Below are 22,963 nucleotides of genomic sequence, written 5' to 3'. Positions count from 1 at the left end.
TTTTTTTTTATGAAAGGGCAGCTTTGTGCCTCCTCTAATCAGCTTGACAAAGGACATATAAAAATGCAAAGAGACGTAAATATTACTGTAATTACCAATGAGAAACACCACAGACAAATGCAGGAAGTAGCTGCAGATCTGTCTGCAGACGTAACGGCTGAATATTGCGGGTTACTTGTTCTGCTCTGGAAAGGAAGGGCATTTTGTAAACCACCTTGATCAAAATCTAAAACCAACCCCAAATCTGCAGCTTTTTCCCCAGACTCAGACATATTCAGGAAGTCCCTCTGACTAAGCACAGTCTATTTTCCTGTCCGCTAGCTCTGCAAACACCGGTGTGTCCCAGTTCGTGAGCTTTCTGCCGGGCTCGCGACGGGGTTTTCTCCTGATCTAGCGGATGGGTAAAACTGCCCTTCGGTCCCAAGCCCAGAGCACAGATTGCCAAGTCTACAAAGAGCTTTAGAGGTGGCAGCAACAACATCAAAGGTAGGTGCAAGGGAAGGTATCTGGGTATCTACCCCACTACTAGCCTAGGAGTTGCTGTGCAAATTAAATGATGCAATGTAAGGGTATGTTAATGCCTGCATTAAGCCTCTGAACATGCCCAGTGTGAACCATTTCCAGAAGCCTAAGCAGATTCATTCTCAGCTGGAGTCTTGTATAATTAATAAAGGCACTGTGCCTTCTCTCCTGACCCAAGTGGCTAGGTACCAAACCATTTATAGCTTTATAGGTTAACACCAACATCCAAAAACGTATTGGCAGCTTGTGCAGATCCTGGCACATTAGTGTGATGTGTTCCCAGCATGAAACGCCACTTAATAAGCGGGTCACTGCATTCTGCATTAGCTTCAGTTTCTGAGTGGGCTCAACATAGAGCCCCATGTAGAGTGTATTATGGCAACGACATCTCAAAGGGCCAAAGGCATGGATAACCGAAGCAAAGTCCGTTTGAAAAGGAAAAGTAACCTTCTCTTCACTGGAGATAAAGGTATTTTGAAAAGGGCACTGCCACTGTTCAGGCATCCTGGAACATCCTTCAATCTAACACAGTGGATCAGTTCACACATGTTGGAGGGAACAGTGGTTGCTCCTTCGTGTAATGGAGCGTGTATGGATTCAGCCCAGTCCTCTCATGGTCCCAGCAGCAACATTCCTCATTTCACTCACATGGACAAGCAGCCCAGCTCATTCTCAATTCCAGTCCCAAACTCAGCTAGCACATGGGTCATTTCTTCTTCACTGGAAGAGAGGGTTTGTAAGAGCGGAGAAGTGATTTAAGAAGCTACTGGCCCTTCCTCCAAGCAGAGGTTGCTGTCTGACAGGCAAGACTTTGTTTTGCATATGTCTCCATAGTTGAGTGCAGAGTTAGCCCAGTTTTTGGTGAAGATGATCCAGTAGGAACCAGGCTGACTTTGCACTGTGATGCATCAGGAAGCTCGAAGAAGCACTCAGCTAATTCTACACAGAAACCAGTATGGGATGTGTACAATGATATATTGCTCACATACGTGCGGTAGCACATTGGAAAATGGAAATTGTAGCTACCAGGACAGACCAGTGTGCTCAAATTCCCTGGGCCAGATAAAGTAAAGGAATGATCTATCACATATGTAGTACATTAGACCTCCTCATTAACAGAGGGACTAATCAATTTATGGAACTCATGAATCAGTAAAGCTATTACTTATAATGATTATTGGCAAATTAACATATCACAGGGTACTGACCCCGATTCATCTCCAGTGTACGCCTACTACCCATCCACAGTTGGTAAAGGGCCCAGCACTACTTGCTGCGTTTTCACTCTGCTCAGCTAGACTGGCTCCACTCAACACCAAGGATAAAAAAAAACAAAAAACACAAAAACACAAAACCAAACACTGCTCAGTTAACCTCCAAGGTCTCTGCTTTGGTAATCATACATGTGTATAGACTACAGAAGAGTAAAGCAAAAAAGTTGTGAAATGTATGGAAGATCACAAGCCTCTGGGTATGAGGTTTATATCCACTGAAGGGTTACCTACAAGCAAACCCAGTGACTGGCTCAACCCTTGAGAAAGAACCCTTGCCAAATTCTGATGCTAATCCAGTTGGCCACTTAATGCTTGCTCCCATTTTGAAGGTAACATAATTCAGGGCTTTAATTTGAACCCAGCTTTAGCCCAACAAGGACCCTAGTGAGGAACAAGGTTTGTTCACACAGTAAAACTCCAGGGCCAGGCTGCCTGCACCCCAATAGCACAGCGATCCTATGGGCTAAATCATCCAGAGTGGGACACATGCAAGATTAAAAAAAAAAAGGGGGGTGAGGGGGGAAGGTGGTATTATTCAAACTACATTTAGCCACAGAGCACAGTAGGCCACGTGTATAAAATGATTCTTTATTAGCAATCCTGTGGCTTTAAACCAGAGGAGACACGGGCTTTGAAATCCTACAGACAGACGATCATTCCCTATTTAATTCTACTAGGCTTTTTCACAGAGGCTTTTTACGGTCTAAACTGACATTCTTCTCTCTATTCATTACTGCATTCCTGGCCTAAAAACTGTATGACAAGGGAAAGGAAGTGGAAAATTAGGTTACAGTGCAAACAAACATACTGAAAACATTGCACATTTGAAAATAAATTAAGTTTAACTATACTTCACAAAGGTTAACTTCATAGGTTTTATTATTAGAAAATATCAAAACACTGTTCATTTACTGCAGGGCTCTCCTGCCTGCTGCTTTGTTTCTGGGTCATGTAAGTGTCACGAAGGGTCAGCTCCACATTACTTACAAGCCACGCTTGCTTAACAAAGTAATCCACAATCTTTCCAACATTCATCCGCTATTAAGCGCTCTCGCATAGGGTATCGTGGACATCGAGGCACTCATAGGTTCACTGACAGAAGGAAGCTCCTACCAGTTGAAACCTTGGCCCTCTGAACGTACATGTAAAGGGCCAGAGCCTCCAGCCCACTTTAAATCAGCATTTCCCCACTGAAATCAGGAGGCATGCTGCTCTAGACCGGTGGAAAGCCAGTCCTTGACATCAGTCATATTGCTGTTTACTGAATTAAAGTTTAATCAGAGGCTGCCATTGGCTCTGCTCATTCATTACACCTTATTTCTGTCCCCAAAACAGACCCACCAATATAAAGAATAGCCAAAATTGCAGGATATTAGTGCAGGGCTCTGTACACTTCTCTGATCTCCAAAGATGAGGTTTTTGGCTGTCGGCTATGCCCAGATGCACGCTCCAGCTCTGCGCCAGCACCACACCACCACACAGTCCCAGCCCTTCTCTCCCTTCCTCTGCTCCTGCTTTCACAGGAAAGGAATACAAGCGCCAGAGACCCCCGCATGTTGCAGCCAGGTCACTATGCAGGAAGGTCAAGAGATGACAAACACCACAACACACTATGGCATGTATACACAAGTTAGTTTAGAAGGCTCTGCGTCTCCATTCCCTGCGTGTTAAATTTGAGGCTTCGTGTGCCAAAGAGCAGGACCTTGTTGTGATGGGGAAAAAAGCCCACGTTAAATTAGCAGTCTGGTTTGAGGCAACGCCTCAGACAAGATGACATAACTGGAAAAATAGCTCAGTGTTTAGAGCTACACGGGGTCTTAATAGGTTTCATCTTTGTGTGCAAGTTAATTGTCAGTCCCTTGTCCTGGTGCCATCACCCCACAGCTCCCTCTTGCTGAAGGCTGCCCAGCCTCTTGACGAGAGCTACAAACACACATGTCTTAATCATCACCATCTTAAATGAACTCTACAGAATAAACAGCAGAAGCTCAGCTGTAATATTTGTGTTTCTACAATGAAAGTCCCCCAGGGGAAAAAAAAAAAAAAAGAGGTGGGGATGGGGAAGGGACCCATTCTTCCGAGCACTCAGTGTAATTACATTCCTAATGGTGAATTTATGATATCTTATCTTGCACACAATGAATACTCTATGTGGGTCACCAGATTTGATATGACACTGAAAAGAAAGAGTGGCTCACGGTTAAGCAAAGCTGGAGAACTGGATGGCCAAGTTTTTGTTCTGTCAAGCACCAACATTTCATCACCTTGAGGGCATTATTAAACTTGCCAACCCTTTTGCTCCTCTTATTAGTAAGACATTTCCTGGAGAACAGGAAAGGAGGAGGGGAAGAGCCACTAAAACATACTCACTCTCGAAAGACTTGAAGACATTTGTCCATTTTATGACTCTTATTTGTTCTTGCTCTCTCTGTTCTTCCCATTGTGCTTCTCCCCTGTTTGGATGGTGTTGACATCACTTCTTTGTTATCTTCCTAAATTAGTTGTAATGAAGTCCTTTGAGCTACATGTGCATGCCTTATTTTTTTGGTTTTCACTTCTCTGAACCGTCTCTATTCACTTTCCCTTTACACTAGAGTCTCCCTTCCCCCAGCCCACATCATGTTTTCTAATCTGCTTTTATTTGCTCTCTTTCACCTTTGGTTACCTAGTGGCCAATAGCCAGTGTACCTTACAAAATAAATTACATTATAACCAACTCTCATTGAGAAGTGACAGGCACCCACGTGGGTAAAGCTGAGCATTTAGAACAGGAACCATCTAAAATTTCATTGCCCCAAAATACAAGGACAAAGCGGGGAATCGAGAGGAGATACCATGAAAAAAAACCCTAAGAAGGCACTTGTAATTTCTGGCACGTGCAAACAAGTCTAAGGGACATTCTGAGCCATAAAACCACTGGACTGCAGATCATGTAGCTGTACTACGGCAGCCTGTCTGGCCATCTGACCGTCACTTGTCTAGCTTGGAAGCTGGTTTTATGTAGTGTCCTTTGTAACCGTAGTATTTCACAGCACTTCACAGAATAATGAGTTAGCACACTACAGCTATTATGCACTTAGCAATAGCGCACAGACAACCTTGCACGCCTAGAATCAATTTTATTGAGAAGCTGATGGGCAGGGCAGACAGGTTATTCTCTCCCTTTTTGTTTTGAGAATTGTCATGGATCTTTAGCTTGCCTCTTACAAGGCAATATAAAATCTGGGCTGTGCCTTCAAAGGGGAAAAAGAAAAGGTGTGATTTTACTGAGTGCAAGCTTACTTAAAGCAGGTGACAAGGACTCTATATCCCAAGAACTGCCTCCTATTCCCCTTTAGGATGATGGGAATATTTTGATGATTAGCCACTATGTCAAAAGAACGTGATTTTCATCATCCTGGATCTACTTGAGAATTTGCCTCAAAATATACACAAAGTGGAATGATTCAAGCAGAAGACGGAGAAGGCACTTTCCCTGAATGGCAGGTCCCAGGGGCAGCAGCAGTTCCCTACATAGTCTGTGATTTGTCCCACTCTGTTAGCCACCTTGCTGGATATTTACATATTATTATTTTATGCATGCATGAATGCATATATGTGCCTACAAGTAATGTTACACTTGTGGCATACCCTATGAGCTTGTAACATGGGACCCATCCATCCTTCTCCACTGCATGCTTACTGTTAAGAACAACGCACACAACTCTCCAGGATCCCTTCCAGAAGGTCGGTTGGTGGGAAGCCCCTCTGACCCTGTGAAGCATCTGGCACACTGTCTTTGGGGATGGGCCCAAATTCTTCTTCTGGAATTGGTCTCAGCCTCACACATCTCCACTGACTGAGAAATGAAATGGGCCACTAGCAACTACGCCTTCCTGGCCAACAGCCTGTCCTGGTAAAGCTACACAGGGCCCAACCTTTGTTTTGGTTGAAAGTTAACTCACAACCATTAATTGAAGACAGAGCCCACAGCTTCCAGCATAGGGTCATAGTAGGACCCAGCACCTTATTTTTTACAAAGTTCTTCAATGTTTTTTTTCTTGCTTAAATAAGAGGCATGATTAGCACTAGCAGCATGCTACTTTCAAGTTTTCATTATTTTTATTTTTTCTGAGTGCAGGCTGTATTCAGACTTTTTCTTATCACTCTGTTCCACAGTGGCTTTGTAATTCTCCTCGGCGTTTCCCAGGAGAGCCATAAATACCCTGCAAGACCCCAGCAACGTTTGTAACAGTGATTATTGGGAGGGGACCACAACTGCTAACATTAGATATCCTTTAATGTAGAAACAATAGACACAAGAAAGGCAACACGGCCCAACAAAATGGAGTTTGAGAGACTTACTCCTGGTATATGCCCTCCTTCTTCTTGCACTTTGTCTAGCTTATCTTTTCAAAAATTAAGCTCGGCAGAACAGGAGTTGTGTCCCCTCTCCATGGGGGACCTAGCACATGTGGGCCCTACTACAGAACATCAGGAGCCCGTTGCGTGACACAGTTAGGGAGCCATACTGATGGTGTGACAATTTCTCACCCACACTGGTAGCCCACTTTTAAATGATGTATAATTCTTCCTATCCACCCTGGATTTTGTGTAAGAAAGGTAATTCTCCAGCCTATATAGTTACAGTCAAACTTTCAAAACAAATATAATGCAGAAAGATGTTGTGACAAGTTACCTGCAAACCTGGCAGATAATAGCTCTCAGAGGTCAAACTACTCCATTTACCCAAAAGAAGTGTTAACTCTTACATCTGATAAGAATATCAATGTCACTATTCAATATGTGACACATTCTCTTTGCAGAAATACAAAGACAATCCATTTATCCATTAGTGCAGGGTGTCACATCAATTACCAAGATAGATGCATCAGGGAAACTCAATTGCTCTCATAGATTTTCCCAAAGTTAAAGTTGCATTTGCTCCAACCCCAAAGGAAGGAAAAGCATCCCCTCCCCATTATTTAAAATCTCCTGCACAAATAAGAAATCTCAGCCAATTTTCACAACTTCATGTGTGCAAAATCCCTCAGCAGTGTCCCGTAAGGATCTCTATTCCCCTGCAACTACAGGGCAAACACGTGCCTTCAGTTCATAGATCTGTGGTGCAACTGAAAAATGAAGACTACAGCATCAAGCATTAGTAATACTTAGCCCTTCCCTGTCCCCTCCCATGCATGCATCAGACATTGTCATCACCATTTGAGACACAGGAAAGCTGTTACGGCTGTGGACGCCTTTGTGCAGTAGAGGGGCAGAGACGGGTATCTATCAGACGAGATTTGTAAACAGGGTGTGGAATATCATATGGAAGGAACAGAACAGTAACACCAAAGTACACACTGACATGACATTTTCACCCTCCCTTCACCCCCTCCCTTTCCAGCCTGAATTAATGTGCCATAAAGCACATCATGCATTTCTTTTGAGGCACAGTTTGATGGGCAGTGTTGAGTTTAAAAACCAGTAGTGCCAATTATGTCCTTAAGGGAGCTGCAACCCTTGATGCCTAGTTTCACCACTGCAGGTGTGAACTCCTTCCCCCACCCACTTGGGACAGAGATTTTCATTCAGGTGACAAAGCAGCACCCTCAAAAGCTGTGCTGTTCCCACAGCTCTCCAGTCATTGCAAAAGCTGATCTCTGGACAGGCCAGGTGGCTTCCCAGTTCTCACATGATACTATCTCAGGCAAGGGGCAAATACAAAGGACAGTAAAATGGCTTTTGGGGGCCCTGGAGCTGCATTAGATGTTTCTAATCTTGTTAGCCCATCTTTATGGTTTGGGAGTCATGCTGAGACCCCCAAAGGCTGAGGCCTTTGACCAAACCTGCAGTTCCTTATGCTCCTTACACAGTATCCTGGATTCATTTAAAACCATTATTTATTAGCTTCTGGAATCACAGCTGACAATACCACAAGCAAGGCTAACACTGGCTTTCCCAGGACTGGCAGATATCAGAAACACTTGAAATCTGGTGAGAAACTTCCATCTCTCAAGATTTCTTCAAATTGGGGAGCTCTGCATAACTCGCTCAACTTCTTCAAGCACAGCTTAGCTTTCAGGTCCTGACCTTATCTGGAAAAAGGTACCACAACAGCAAATATGGGATGTAGCATTTGAGAAGCAGCCAAAACTTTTTCAGACTATGGAAATACCTCGTTCACTCTGCGTTTGCAGCCCAGGCTTCTGTTTTACTCTATTTAAAGCAATTCATTAAATAAAGGGGTCCAGATTGCACAGAAATGCTTTGAAAGGGCAAAAGGCAAGCTGAACTCATTGATCTTTTCCATCCTACATCCTCGTAGGAGGATCACTCTCTGGAGAGTTTATCCATATATCAAAAGACAAGTTGTGATTCCGGAGCTGATTTCAGTCTGTATCATTTCAGTCCCAAGCGTGTTGGCACAGCTAATGAAAACACACCCAACAGCAAAGCAGTTCTGTTGCTAACATTTCACGGTTTGTATGCAAAGTATGCACGCTAGTCACACAGCTATATTGTAACCTCGGCGCTTGCATGGTTTACTAGTGTCAGGGTGCATTTCTTTAAATTTTGGAGGTTAGTGAAGCGACTCGAAAGATGCAGTTTCAGCTCACTTGAGATGCTGACCTCTGCTTGAGGAACAGCTCCTGCTGGATTCCCCAAGCCCACCCACCCTGCACACCCCAGCCCTCTTTTTGAAGATGAACAGGGATGGAAAAAACATCTGAGAAAGGGGAATGATATCTTGCCTCTCTCATCCCACAGGCCAGTGATTCAAGCAACTTCCCAGGAGGCAGGAAACCCACCTGTTCCCTCCTCTGTCTCAGAGCCTGAACCCATACCTCCAAAAACATGCCCAAACCCCATGGTAGCCTGGCCTCTCTTTCCAGCTCTCCTGTTGATGTTAGTCCCACCAGGCATGAATATTCACTAGAGCTGTGCAGTGATGTGGGTAGACATTTTGGTTTGGGTATATTTAGTTACTTCACCCCATGTGAAATAGGTGGGAGAGGAGTCACCATAGATGACACCCACATTCCAGAATACCCAATAAGACTGTGAGTATTCAAGGGTTCAAATTTGGCATGAACCACTCAAAATAATCCCCCTGCTTCAGCAGAGCCCTATTACTTGTATCTCACCTTGTCAGACACATTTTCTGAATTTAATTTTACCACCCATTTATTAATTATTGACTTCATAATCAAGCACTAGCAAACAAGACATTAAATAAACTGAGCAGCAGTACCAAGGCATTTGATAAACTAGAAATAACACATCAAAGACTACAGTCTCATGGTAATACAAGTTCTAGTTAAAGGCCTCCCCACGCATATATGCCTTGATCTGTTAAGGTTATTAAAACGGCAATCACAGCTGTATTTTTAATAAAATAATTAGCTCCTTCAGTCCATTTTGACTGATGTTCCTCATTTTAGATTTAATTTAACCTCCATCCCAGCCAAAGCAGCATATGATTGCAAATTATCTACATCGCAAATGAAAGTTACAGTGGTATTTAAAAACTAATTATTAACTCAACATTGTAATGGTTTGAGCCTGTAAGGGCCAGAGTCCTTGAAGGCCATTGTAATTCACAGACGTCAAGGTGTCATACAGCCTCCTACAGAAAGCTGGGAGCTACAACCCTGCATCTCATTGCAGACATGTCCCCAGAAAGCCCATGTCTGAAAGCATTTGTCTCTTCCTATAAACGGCAAGCAACCTCCACCTAGCATAAGGGACTGTTGGTGAACTTCTCTATAGCAGGATTAAAGTAATAATAATATTTATATTCTTAAGAACACTGTTTAAATACACAACTCCCACACAATGAAATTTCCTATTTTTAGAATGAAGACGCCTGCACATCAGAAAAAGTAAGTAGCAAAGATCAGAGCAGGGAGTTTGAAGTCAAAACTCCTTTTTTATGATTTTATTGGGACGAGGGGTGGGGATGTTTTTTGGTTGGTTTTTTTTGTGACCTCCATTTGCTAAGCACCTTTTACATTGAATTCAGCAGAAATAGTGAAATCCCAAGAGAACTTGGTGAGATATGCCACGAGAACTCGCTACTGCTGGGTATGGACTAAATGTGCTAAACACTGTGTACTGAGAGTTAGCCCATGTGTAATATGCACATAACTCTTTGCCTGACAGAAAGGGACCAGGTTTAAGTTCCTCCCTGCCAGGAAGCACCTGACAAGCGGCACTGCATGCTGCTGCATCAGCATGAGCCTGGTGCTACTCCAGGCTCCTCACCTAGGCCATGCAGGGCTAGCAGGGCCTGGGGGCTTTGCCATTCGGAGGCAGCCCCTGGGCTCCTCCAGCTCCACCGTCCCACCTTCGGCACAGGCACGGCCCATTCCCTCGTACTAGTGTTGAAGCGATGGCCTTGCAGCAGGGGACCATGGTGCTTCAGGTATGAGGGAAGAGCTTGCAGTGCTGCCCTACGGAAGCACTAACTAGAGGCCCCTTCCCGCCTTGGGTAACTACCCCATGCCAGCCCTCAACCTCCCAATAATGGGAAATGCTATTTCTCACTGCTAGCACTGCACTGTGCTTCGGGGATGCCTCCCAGCCTCCAGAGGCTGGGCTTCATGCTGGGACGAAGAGAAAGAACTCTTTGGAAACCTTGCTAAACCCACTTTCTGAATCTGGGACAAGTCATTAATTATTTTACAATAATAATGCCTGAGAGTCAATGATGACCAAACAGGCTGCTGAAATTAGAGGGTTTTATTACAGCAGCAGAATGGAGGGGTATTTAGGATGTAATTGCAGTTTGATGTTCTTTGCTGCTGTTCCCCTTGATGGAGTTTCTTCCTGGCTTGTAGGGTGCCGACCTTCCCTTGCTTCTTGTGGGGATGTGCAGCCATCAGTCTCATGTCTGTAATAAAACCCTGCACTCAGGGCCTTACACAAAATAAACTTTTCACCTTGAGCAGAGCAAGTAATCGGTGCTGTCTGAGCAGTTTTCACAATTGGCAATTTTTGCACTTTGGCAATTTTATTCTCCGAGTCCAGAAGTAAGTAATATCTTGCCCTGAATAATACATTGAGAAAGGTAAGGTGATTATAGAAATTGCTAAAACAGAAAAGGTGGCAGGTAATGGCACCAACATGAAGGCACAAATTCCCTGCAGACAGGGACATAACTAAAGAAAGGAAAACAGGCTTTGCAATGGATGCAAGCAATGGAAGAGATAAAGACACAAGAAAAGTTAGCGTGCTCTTACAAAATCAGAACTGGACTTTCAGAGTTTATTGAGATACTGTTTATATACACATACTCATCTAAATTCACCTCAAAAGTGCGCTATACTGTAAGCAGCCTGCCAAGAATAAAAAGAATATATGTATATTTCTCTGTATTTACTTTTTTCTGCCAGTATTTCACATAAACAGACGAGAGGAAGAGGGAGGAGAAACACACACACAAATAAAATGGTTGAACACTGCGCAAACCTTCAAGGTTTTTGGCGCCAAGATTTTTTGTAGCTGCCAAAAAAAAAAAGGCAAAATGTTTTCACTCAAGCAGTCAAACAGCACTCACATCCTATTTAAACTCCAGTGACGGACTGCTAGTAACGTTCTGTGCTAACACCAAAGGATCGAAGATACACATAGACCTAAAAAGCGACTGGTTAGCTTTTTCTCTTATCTGCTTATTTCTCACAGGATCCTAGGCACTGATAGAGATTATATTGCTCCTTCATGTGCTACCCATACTAAACGTTTACAGCTTCCTGCACCCATGAAAGAGTGGGTTAGCATTCAACCACATCCCCGTTAGTTATCCCGTGCAAGCCTGCACTGGAACAGATTTATTCCAGCCCCTTTTATGCCACTTCCCTGCAGACAGACTGCACGCAGCCGTGCCGAGAGCTACCATTTTTCTTTGCACAACAGGTCATCAAAACAGCTTGTCGGTTTGTCAGTAGGCACCACGCGTGTATCATAAGCGATGGACTGGACCTGTCACGTAAGGGAAAATGCTAAAAACATCAGTTTTCCTACTACAGTATGACCTCGACATACAAAACTGTTGCACTGGTTATCCCAGAGGCCTGGGACCATGACACACAGGTTCTCCCCCATATTCTACCCCTTGCATCTTACTGTGGTTATTCTTTCCATATCTCAGCAAATATAAATCCTCAGGAACGAAAGACACTTAGGGATTCATGCCCCCTGAGTTCATACATGTTTCAAGAATAAGACGACAACTGTGGTGCACAACTTCTTCAAAGAAAAACAAACACACTTTCCTTTTGAAGGTTTCTGCAGAGAACATGTTACCAGAAGTACGTTGAGGTAGGCAGGAAACATTGCTTCTGCGATGTGAGACTTCAGAACAGAGAAATATATTCTGTTTTCTGAAGTCCTACTCCCCCCCACAAGCTGCTGCGGTTCAGAGCTATCAGCTTCATTTCATTCATAAGTCCTCCAGAGGACGGGGCGCTCTGATAATGCCAGATACTTTTTTAGGAGACATTTAAAAGCTCCATCACGAACACAGTGGTCTGAAAGTTTGCCAAAAATCTGACTGACTTTATAAGCTCTATTAGTGGTCAGCCTCACCAGCAGAGTTTGTAAGCATTGCCAAACTGCTCTGGCCACAGTTAGACATGCTGTTCTGGCTGCAGCTGATGCAGGCGAAGAGGTGTGCGTCCCCCCAGCTCTCCCTTAGCTTGTCACCGCCTTCCTGCCAACATTTGCCACCCCCTTATATCTGGCAGTGCAGCTTCACATGCAATCACTCCCTGGGCCAGCTGTGTTCATACAAGCCGGGTTGAAAAATAGCGCGATTAGAAATGCCTCAGCTAACCAGTGTCATACGGCCGGGCGTGGGGAAAGGGCGACTGCCAGCGGGGCTGCGAGCTGCAGCGAGCTGGGGCACCAGGCAAGCTTTGGGGGCAGCAAGGAGCTCAGCGGTGCGCCTTGTTTCAGGAAGGCGTGAAAGGAGAGGGCTCTCCTCTGGGACGTTTCCAGTGGCTCCTTCCAACAGAGGAAGTCTGCGACCACTGCAAGAGACCATTGCTCTGCTGTTTCCAACAGAATGCCCAAAAATACACAGCCAAAAATCTTCACGCACGAAGACAAAACCTTTTGTTATGTCCAGGCAATTTCAGACACCAGGGAGATTGCATATGTTTCTATTAATAGCAGTAACAGATTATCTAAAAGGAATGAAAGGCAGCTAATACTAAACTTGGTGCATGGGTTAGTCTGTAGACAAAACATGTTGCCTGCTTTGTTGTAACTGTTCTAGCATAAACACAAGATACCTAAAGAACAAACCTTAACTAACAGTGCATTTGAGTGGGGCTTCCCTCCCTCTCCCCCTCCAAACATGTAGAGCTTCTCCATAAATTTCAAGCCTGCTGTTTCCTAAGAAATATATTTTGGGGGCAGGTGGAGAGGAAGAGAGACTGGGACAGGGGCTGTGTACCACCCCTTCAGCAGAGTCCCAGGCAGCATCTGTGCCCTGAAGCACACAGTGCCATCCCCAGACCTGTATTTAGACTATAGGATATGCTAAGAGTGACCGAAGCTGCCCAAAGGCCCCCAAGGATATATATCTACCACTCAGCGATCCCTTCCATCCCCTCTCCCTGTGCAGATACTTTTACAGAGTTGGCTCTCAGTCTTTATTGTGACACTTTATTTTAATTAAAACACACAAAACAGACAGATGATTCATAAGGAAACCTCCCCAACAATAACAAACGTCCAACAGACATTGCTTGGACTGGCCATCTATCTCAACTATTAAATCCTTCCAAAAAAAATGCTAGAAGGCTGAGATGCAGGCAGCCCTCAGAAGTACCTTTATAATTCATCTCCTCCCACAGCCTACCACAAGACTACTGTGGGTTTTCTATACTTAAACTAGTGCTTGGACATCTCTTTCTTTTTCTACATCTAGTGTAAGTTTTCCCCAGGACACCTCCCACTGCCCTCCTCACCACTGAAAAACTGAATATAAATCCAGCAATCTCTTGCCATCATGGCTACTAAGGACATTCTGAGCAAGGGACCTCGGTTCATTAGAGAAGACTCTTGCTCCCCAGAAGAGGAAGCAATGCCCATCATTGTTGACAAAAGTCATGGATATTATACAGCAAATGAAGGCGACCGCTGCATGGAGAAACTCTTCCCATGCAAGACCCCCATGGGGGTTCACGTTGCAGATGTGACTTCATCTCACAGCAGAGCAGGAACGGGAGGCACCACTAAGCTCAATGTCCCCCAAGGGCACAGCACTCTACCAGCCAACTCACTCCGACTTCCAGGATCAGTAGACTCCCCTGACAGCCTTCCCTCCTACAGGACAGCTGAGCTTTGACAAGACCATCTCTCTCCAGCAGGCAGATCAGCCAGCCATTAGCCTTTCCATCTCTTTACCACTAGAACAAGGATGACACCTTCCTGGCACAAGGAGACAGGAGGGAGACATGTGATTTAAGGAGGTAAAACCATGGCAGTACTGAGCACCGTGGATATCCACAAATTTGTGGTTCTAGTTGTAATGACGGTGCCCAGTGTTGGTATGGCATGTATCAGCACATCCAGCTGCATTGTAGACACATTCAGAAACCAAACCTCTGTGAGCTATGAACTGCTGCCCTCATCTCAAGATGATTCACTCATATGCTAAAACTTTAAATGTCACTATTGCTAACTCACAGCTCAGCAAAACATCCAAGAAAAACTAGGAAGGGATGGATTAGGAAAGTCTGCATGATTAGCGTGAGTCACAGCTCGTTTTGGCACCACCAGGGAATAGGCCATGTTCCCACCACTTTTTCCTTGCCTTCAAGAAGCTGAACCCCAAGGCAGGCCATCTGAGCCCATCTACAAAGGGCCTAGGCTTCAAAGGAGGCCAAACCAAAGGAGCCAAGCAGAGCTCATGGGTGTATTCCAAGCCCACAGAGGGAGAGCTCAAAGGGTCTGAAAACATTTGCACAAGACAGTTTACCGTAAGACAAACATATGATTTTCCAGCTGTAGCCATCTTCATGCAGGCTTAAGGAACTCTTATTCACAAAACCTACACTACCAAAGGATGAATTTCTGCTCCCTTCCAAGTCAGATACTTGCTACAGCCCTGTCTTTGCTGAGCAGACTTCTAACTGGAGCTTCTCCAGTGCAGTTACCAAAGCGTATGCCCAGCTCCAGTCTTCCTTGACCCAGCTTTACATCTTACACCAGAAATGAAGGTACAGGCTCAATAGCCACAATGCTGGATGGAAGCTGAGTTTGCTAAGTTGACAGTATGCCAAGTATGCATGGTTTTGCTGAGGAGCACGCAACAGTGCCTGTTGCTTTCTGTTGAGTGTGGGTGAGAAAGTAGAGTGGAATGTCTATCAAATACAATGGTAATAGAGATTTTGTGGTAACGAGCAAGGAAGTTAATGCTGCAGGCCAGGCAGCAAAAATTCATACCAGCCAATGGATGTAGGGCAAAGCAAAGTGCATGGTTTGGAGAATATGGGCAGAAGAAAATAATTTACACTAACTGCAGGATCTGCCATGGAGAGGGGAGTGCATGGACAGGAAAAGCCCTTCGTTCTTTTTCAATTCTAAGACTACTGTGACTACAATACAATTTTATTTACCACCACAGCCATACTACCAAAGAGACTGAGAACTTGGAAAGCTTCAAAACAGCACAGCATGGCCTTTCTTGCATTTTGAAAGAGTCTTGTCATGACTATAGGGAGATTGTCAGTAAGTAAATTAGGTATGGTATCACTAGGCATGTTAAGGATGTAAGAAAACAGGATAGAAGACAAAAAATGCACTTATATGCAAACCTATAGTAATGCTATATATAACATCTACATTATCCAGGCTTCCAGACTGAAAAAAGAGGAGGTTTACAACATCCTTACCAGCTCTCCATTAGGTAAATGCCACAGCACTGTTGTTGGAAGTGCTGTGCTAATCAAGGCATTGTATTTAAAGATCATATTTTTACTTTTACAAGTCCGGAGACAAATCAGTCTCCAGTCATTCTTGATACTTTGTTACATTTTGTTTTGGCTGCATTTTATTCCAAGTCCAGCTTCACAGCTGAAAAAGCTAGTGTCCTCCTCCCATCCTGCTGTGGCATATGATGTTCCTGGAGAACTATACAACAGTGGGACTGAACTTGCAGGTGAATGGAGACTTTAATTAATCTAAGCCAAGGTTGTGGCATGCCAGTCCTCCTCCTGTGTGTACATTCTCTCTTTCGCCTTCACCAGTGCTGAGAGTTATCCAGTTACGTGGAGAGCTAGCTTGCCACCAGCAGCAGCAAGCTCTGCTCCCTGAAGCAGGTCACTCTGCAATTATGGGAGCAACAGTTTGGGAATTAAGTTAGAAGTTAACTGGTCAATACTTCAGTAGTAGTTCCAAAAGGAGGGGGTGCCAGTGGTGGAGTCAACAGGTCTCTGAGGTCAACCTATATAGCTATTAAAATATACAGAATCACTAAATTCACTAAAGGACCTTCAAGATCATCAAGTCCAACCATTAACCCAACGCCACCATGCCCTGAAGCGCCACATCCACACGTTTTTTGAATACTTCCAGAGATGGTGACTCCACCACCTCCCTGGGCAGCCTGTTCCAATGCCTGACCACCCTCTCAGTGAGGAAATTTTTCCTAATATCTAATCTAAACCAGTCTCTTTTCCCTGACCATCGTAGAAAAATTGGAAGAGATAGCTTCTTTGCCCATATTTTTTTACCCAAAAAGCACACCTTTTTCTTCAGGACTACACTCCTGGTGATTCCTGACACTTCACTCCTCCCTCTTCTCACACTCAGAAAACACAACACACATCCATCCCACTAGGCTGGAGACCACTAGACTTTGGCCCATCTACTTCAAAACCAGCATCCTGTGCACTGCACAGTGTCATCTGCCAGACTAATTCAGGCTAAATTAGCTACTACTTACCTTTCTCTTCAGTGAACACTGCTGCCCACCACTTCTAAGCAGATTTCACATAGCCTACATTGTTGGAGTACTAGAGATAACAGGCAGACCTATTCTTCTTTTTGAAGGATTTAAACCAAACCCTCATATATTATGATGCTGTTGATGTTCAATATGGCTTTATGTGCTTGGGTTTTCTGTATATATAACTCAAAAAATATACTTCCCAATGGAAAATAAAATTTGTTTAATAAATAAAAATGTCCACTCAGCAATAGATTCCCCCAAAGCCTTTCCCTGTCACTGAAGCATGATGTTCAATGTTGCCCTTTGCTTTTTGATATGCTGGGAAGAAAGAAAATGGACCAAGAACATTTCAAACTTGTTTCCTGCACAAAGTCATGTAAGCATTGTTGATATCTATTGCAGATGTGTGAGTTATGTTTGGATCTAGGCTCCAGTGCCTCACAGCTTTCAGCCATACAGACTGACAAAGCCAGAGTCAAAATAGCACTTTTCAGTTTCCCACAGCACCAATGTCATTCACCCTAGCAGAGATGATCAGCATTTCCCTGATTCCCAAGCATCAAAGAGCCTCTTATATAGCTGAACAATCCTTGTGACAAGACAGCTTGGGGAGAGAAGATTTCCCAAAACCCAGCATGGATTTTGGGGGCTGCTCAGTCTCTGTGTGTACCTCATCAATCCCTTTTTCTCTCTAGGACAGCATAAACCATCAATGTGCCAGAAAGTTGCTGTTATCACTCTCTGCAAAGGGTTGGCTTGCTTTCTGCTATGCAGAGCATGAACACAAGAGCCCTTGAGCAGGTGCAGACAAACATCTCTTCTAAAGAAGTTACCACCACCCCCCAGCATCTCTAAAGTAAATGCACACAATAAGGAACTGCTGTGCATTGATAGGGGGTGGGAAAAGGCAGGAGGACATTTATGCCATGTTAAGTCCTAGAAAAGTATTGGTTAGGTTTATCAGCAATGGATGGATTTGGGGTTAGAATCATCAGGTTAGGAGGATTTAAAGGGTTCCCCTTATTTCCAATCTCCTTCCCCTTTTTATGGTGCCCCTTTTTTTTCCAAAAGTAAATTAAAATTGTTGCTGCAGTATTGCTGACCTCTTTCACACAGGCCATCAAAGCTCCAAAGAGTCCCTTAAAGCCCTGTCCTTTCCCAGTGCTGTATCCTATTAGTGCACTGACCCTTTGTGCATCCAGCAGAGCTCCTAACCAAAAAATACCTTTCGAATCTGAAAGCTGCAGCACAAAGACGGCCCTTGGGTTTGAATAGGGTAGAGCAAAGGGTTTGTTCCTCCTTGGACCGAGCTCTTCTCCGTGCCACGGGGGTTACAGCAGAACAGGCGAGGAGAGAGTTTGGTCCCTTCAGCAGATATAATTCTCCTATTAAAAAAGAAACAAACTTGAGTCTATACCAAGAGTTTCCCAAAACAGAGCTCTCACCATCTGACTTTGGTTGCATAGGCAGCCTCAGACATAGCTAACTTCCCAAGCCTAGATCAGCGTGGGGAAAAAAGTCTGGGTAAAAAAGTCTGGGTTTGAATCTGGATCAGTAAAACAGCAGTCCAGTTGTGTACCACAGAAGGGCACCCCATTCATAATGTAATAAAGGAAGCACTTAAAGAATCTTTCAGGTATTAGAGCTACAAAAGCTTTCTTGAAACATTCCTTAAACTTAAAAGATGGGAACAGAGTATCTAGCAGCTCTATCAAGCTAACTTTTAAATAAGCTGTTGTGAGTTGGGTTAGAAAGCAGCTTCTTCCTTCATGTCTCCAAAAGCTTTGAAAAGGAGTGGCAGGTTTCTACATGCAAAAAGAGAGCAAATAGATGTCCTGGGACAACCTCAAAATACAGTGACTGTTCTGATGAGCAGAGCTGGTCTTCAGGAAGAAAAATCCAAGCTGAAATGGTATCCTGGAGTGATGAACTCTCTCCTACACCCCATCATAAGTCAAGAGCCCTGAGCTGACTTATTTCCAGTATCACAGCAGAAGACTGATAAGACAGAGACACTGAGCCACATGGCACACTCCCACATTCCAAATGTTTGCTTCTCTTTCCCTTCACCCACCCCACCAATGAATTCTTTACACAAGATATTTTCTTTCTCAGTAAGAAATTTGGGGGAAAAAGGTGAAAGACAGCCAAACTTCTAAAGATTACTGTCCTATCACAAACAAGAGCTCACATGAACACAGTTGTGTTTAGCATTTCACCTGAAAACTTTTGTATCTCCAGTTTCATCTGCAATTATGTTTACCCTTCAATCCCCAGGACCACTCTTGTTCACAGGTCATTTAAGACTTCTAACTTCTATTATCCTTCAATTCAGGTGCTTAGGATAGGAAATAAAGACTTAAAGGTTTGATGTCTACACCTACTAGAATACTTTCAATGATCTGCTTTTCACATTGTCATTACCACCTTCCCTCAACAGGTAAGTTAGGAAGCCCTGCCAAGTCTTCAGGCAAGTTAACAGGAGGCTTACAATGATACATTTGTCACTCTACTACTGGAGTCAAAACAAAAGTCTGTTTTTCTTCCTTTCTCCACCTCAACACTTACTATTTATGTATTTAACTAACCTACCTAGTTGACTGACTGTGCCTTCCTGCAGAAAACAGATTTCCGTGTCTGGTCCCTTCCCTTGATGCAGCCCAGAGGAATCCTGGCTCACCCAAATCCATGAATCACCTTGGCTGCAAGGGGAGCCTGGGACAAATCCCGTTGAGCTAATACTGAAAACACAGCACTCAGAAGAGCACTTCAGGTACAGAGGCTTTGAATTTTCTGTAAAAGATTTTTAAAATACGGCAAAAAATACATGATGCTTTAATATTTAATCAACTCTGGTAAAACTACTTCATCTTCAAAATTAATATTAAACATGAAAGTTTTGTGGATATTCGCAGCTATTATTTGCTCCCATAGCTGCAGAAAAAAATGAAACAAAAGTACATACTGTGGCCTCTATGTGGTCTAAAAATACACTTCTTATTGGGAGGTTAAGTCCTTGAAGTGGAGCTGGGAAAGATACAGATAAAATAAGAATATTGAGGGTAATATAGTGAAAATGATTGACTCTTTCCTCCCCTTCCAAATACTTTTATTATAAACAAAGAGGGTAAACTTCAGAACAGACAAAGGGGGAGCTAGATATGCCACTGTTATCACAAGCTTAATACCAGCACAGATCAACACAGTAAAATCTTTCCATACCGATTACTTGTTTCTCCTAGCAGCAGACCTTCTGCCTTTATAGGAAAGCCCTCTTTTTCACAGCTCTGTGCTCATGTAAACCTTCTCCTACAAAGAAGGGCTCTGCTCCCTCAACTATTCTGGGGTCCTTCAGTCCTCAAAGAGAAGGGGTTTGGACAGTAAGAGGAAGCAACAGGTTTTCCATCTCCCTTTTTGATTTTTACTGCCTACATTAGTCAGCTGTGCCCATGCAGCATGTAACATTCATATCTTTAATAAAAATAGTCTGCTAACATCCTCGGAGGCAGGAAAATAAACACAAAGTGTTGATTTCAAGCTTCAGCTGAAACAGGCACCCACATCAACTGCACAAAATGAAAGATGAGAGCCAAGCAGAGGGCTCCCACCTGGTTATGGTTGTTACCCCAGAACCACAGGACATCATGCATCTCCACTGTACTGGGTTCATAGCACTGGTTCAATGAAATCAGTAGCATTTCCATAGCTGACTTTGCTTACAGGCCACCCATGCTGGTCCACCAGCCTCCCCTACTGCAACCATGGCTTCAGCAAACACCACAAACTCACAGCCACACTGAGGGACCTAAAAAACTGTGAACAAATCCAACTTGGAGCATGAAGTAAAGAACTACAGCTAACGAAATCAAAATGCTTCACACAGGACTCACATGAGTGGAATATAGCTCTTAGGAGTAACCTTTTTTTCTCCCATCTGTCTTCTTACTAGGCACTTAACTAATTGATGACCTGAGCAAAGTAGAGAGCAAATCCACTTCAAATTCACCTGCTCCCGCACCCTCTATCTAGCAGTTCTCCTGCTGTTCACCTTGTTTGCAGCTAGGTATTTTCTTCATTGTTAGAAAACAGGTGTACAAATTTTTGTTATCTCGAGGTAAATAACACACTTGTGTTACCCTGATCTGAACGTACAAAGCAGAAAGGCAAACTGAGGTCTCTGCCAACATCCACATGCCATTGACTCTAACAGAGGCCACCCACCTGATCGTATTTATTAGCCCAGAACCGTAAGACCTAAGATTCACTTTGCATCAATTTCAGTGCGTTCAGTTCATTGAGGTTAGCCGCAAACAGGCAGCGCTGACCTCACTGTAAAACTAGAGCGCTCTGTTGTCCCTGCGCCACAGGACGGGTCATACACATGGGTTACCTTGAGCTTAAAAGTAAAATACATTCTGTGTGTCTTGGTTAAAAGCAGAGAGCCTGCTTCAGAGCAGCTTCCCTTCCTAGGCTATGGCAAAACAGAAGAAAAAGCACAGGCAGAAGCCTTAGTAAGATTGACGGAATTGCAACTCGGTGATCAATGCAACTGAAAAGGATGAGGCAGTTTTCATCACTTTATTGCAGAGATGGCTGCTGCAATCAGAAGTATGCCATTTGGTCCATCACCCTGCAAGAGGCCTCATCTTTGACCCTTTTCTTGGTAATTATCCCCTCATACAGCTCACATCAAATGAGACATATCAGGAGCTCCAGCTGCTCTCAGTCACCATCTTGGTAGACACATCTTATGACTCCTTCTGAGGACAAGCAGGCAGAAGCCAAAAATAGCTTCCTCATCTTATTTACACGACAGTCATGAACACTGTAATAAACAAATAAGCTCTGATGAAGCTGCTTTATAAAATTACTTCATATTTAAATATTTTTATCTTCCACCAAGAAGGATGAGCAGAAGTGCTAGCGCTATCTTTAAAACAACATCCAAAAAGAAAATCATAACTGCTCAATTGTTTATTTGTAATGTGTGTGTGAATATTGAAGATAATCAGAAGCATGGAAAAAGAATTATTTTCCAGCTTTTTTTTTTCCTTCACTTCTTACTAAAATGTCCCAAATACGTTTAATTCTTGCCCTAGTTGGCACAACCTATGCTTAATTCCAATTGACCTTAATGAAACTTAGGCAAGCACTTAATTTGTCTTTTGATTAAAGTGTTCTCCCAAATCCAAGTGCACAACCCAAAGGCAAAATTAAAGCACAAAGAGGGTAAACTGCAACAGAAATGTTATCCTGAGTGAAGGGAGTTCGCTTGCAGGGGATTTGTTCTGTGCTTTGCCCAAGCAGTCAGATCAACAAGTTAAGGGTCTCCAAGAGAGACAGAAAGTCTTTATGCTCCCATTGTATGGTGGGAAGCTTCAATTCAGTTTTTTGTTTCATGTAACTTTTGTTGAGTTCCCATTTCAAGTAATTTCAAGGGTTTCTTAAGACTAAGATTTTGGAAATGGGGGAGGGAAGCTCTGAGCCACCCATCTGTTCTCATAGATACCTTGGATCCAGATGACTGAACATGCATGGCAAAGGTGACCGGCCTTACCTTATCAGCTAAATCTCTTGTGATGTTGATCTGTTTGGTACCAGGACTGAGGTGACCAAGCTGCCATAAAAGACAAGGCGACCCCTGCAGCTGGAGAAACCCCACACTGCACAGACCCAGTGGAAATACCACACCAGCTTGGAAAGTATCAACACCTGATTGTTTCCCAAATGGGGAACAATCATTAAAGCCATACGACCTCTGAAAGTAGCAGAGAAATTTGTTCAGAGGAACAAGATCATGGAATAGTTGAGTTGGAAGGGACCTTTAGAGGTCATCTAGTCCAACCCCCCCTGCAGTGAACAGGGATATCTTTAACTAGACCAGGTTGCTCAGAGCCCCGTCCAACCTGACCTTGGATGTTTCCAGGGATGAGGCATCTACCACCTCTCTGGGCAACCTGTGCCAGTGTTTCATCACCCTCATTGTGAAAAATCTCTTCCTTAGATCTAGTCTAAATCTACCTTCTTTTATTTTAAAACCACTAGCCCTTGTCCTATTGCAACAGGACCTACTGAAAAATCTGTCCCCATCTTTCTTCCGAGCCCCCTTTAAGTACTGAAAGGCTGCAATAAGGTCTCCCTGAAGCCTTCTTTTCTCCAGGCTGAACAACTCCAACTCTCTCAGCTTGTCCTCATAGGAAAGATGTTCCATCCCTTTGATCAT

The sequence above is a fragment of the Phaethon aethereus genome (genome assembly GCF_964289735.1).
Source record: "Phaethon aethereus genome assembly, chromosome: 2".
Lineage (NCBI taxonomy): Eukaryota > Metazoa > Chordata > Aves > Phaethontiformes > Phaethontidae > Phaethon > Phaethon aethereus.
Note: the sequence above shows the minus strand (reverse complement) of the source record.